A 1,620-nucleotide genomic window follows, 5' to 3' on the forward strand; every position below is an offset into this window, starting at 1 on the left:
GCGGACTCCAGAAAAATTCGGGAATCGAGCGAGCAGATTCAGAAAAGGTTCTATCGAGCGAACACCATTAGATCTCCAACCGTTCGAGGAGACACAACACATTTGCAAAGATTCTCTCGTGTGAACAAGACACTCTCTCCAGCCGTTCGAGTAGACAAGTACAATTCGAGTCGCGATCGAATACTCGAGTTTTCAAATAAGTCGTCAATCGTTTCGTGACACACTCTACGTTTTGCTACGTAACAGCAAAACAAATTTGAACTAGTTGAACTAGTCGCGACCGCGAGCTTCCCTTTGAACATCGCTAAAGAACGCGACGCGACACGAGCGTTATATATATTTTTTTATTTTGTAGTCTATTCTTATAATTGATCATTATTATCCATATCATGACTTGTAGAAATAAGTAAAAACACACAATACGATACGAGTTTACGTTGGGGTCCGAATACATAGACCCAGTACCATTGCTCGCGTAGAACAAAATTTTCTTACGTTACAAAAGATGTTTGAAGTATTGACCGTTTGTGTCCACGCAAAATTGCAATCTTTGCATCTCTAAATCACGTGCACGTTTTCTCGCCTCTGAACTGATTCTAGCACATGTTGCAGTAATCCGCTGTCTCGTATTTTCCGATTTAGTCGGTACTTCTTGATGGACAACATTTTTCAGCGTTCCCCAGAGAAACTGACGGGGTTAAGCCTGGAAAACGAGCTGGCCACGAAATTAATTCTCCACGCCCTATCCATCGATTTGGGTAAAGTTCATTGGGTAAACAAAATCTTTTGCACAGTCTCTTATTGAATTTGGACGAGTTCCCCATAAATGAGGATCATATCCACTTGTTCTTCCAAAGAAAATTTATTAGGTACCGACTACTGTTATTCCACGCAATGTCGTAAATTACCAAAATGTTTACGTTCCTAGCTGTACGTTATGTATTATTAGAACGTAAACTTTACGGCAAGACTATCTGTGTACATAAAAGTAAGAGGCAATGAATTACAGCATTTGTTGGAATAAATACAGCGATGATAAGACGTTTTCGCGATTCCACAATTCGAAAGTAATGAAGGATAATGAAAATGCGTGTTACTGGGTTCAGCAATGTACCCACATGATAGTCCGGTGAAGTTTTTGTCGATACTAGTGTTTTAGCTCTGGAGGTTCACGCTAGATTGACCTTTTTCCAACTAACTTTTCGTCGCCTTGTTAGTTTTCCTGATTGGCTAACTCGTCGCATCGATGTTAGCCAATCAGGTAATTTTCTTACAAGTCGCTGTGTGTCCCTTGGCGCGCTTTTTCCGGGACCGCGGTGCGACTTGGCGGAGGGGTGTATTCCACATCGAAGATTTGGCAACACAACGGAATTTCCTCCAGGTCAGGTACTCGTAACGTGTTCGGTCGTGGCCTCTGGGCCTCGTACGGCGGACCTTCCGGAAACCTTTGGTTTATGACGCGGCAATTTACTATTCAGGCCGTCGAAGAAAGTTTCTACGCGGACATGCATCGACAGATTTCTAGAAATTAAATAAACTAAAACGATTTCCTCGAAAATAGCTTTTCAAGCGCGCACGTCATAAACCGTGCTGGTCGTCTGCACGCCAAATGCTATTTCC

At 42.5% G+C, this 1,620-nt stretch overlaps 1 protein-coding gene across 1 annotated transcript in view; it reads left to right on the plus strand.

Moving 5' to 3' along the window:
- LOC108573794 (calcium-activated potassium channel slowpoke) overlaps positions 1–1,620 on the plus strand; it is a gene marked incomplete at its 3' end in the record, with an annotated part of 119,647 nt that overhangs the window by 88,133 nt on the left and 29,894 nt on the right. The gene's annotated exons all lie outside the window — the stretch shown is intronic.

This window comes from Habropoda laboriosa, unplaced genomic scaffold, assembly GCF_001263275.1.
Source record: "Habropoda laboriosa isolate 0110345459 unplaced genomic scaffold, ASM126327v1 scaffold178, whole genome shotgun sequence".
Taxonomy (NCBI): Eukaryota; Metazoa; Arthropoda; class Insecta; order Hymenoptera; family Apidae; genus Habropoda; species Habropoda laboriosa.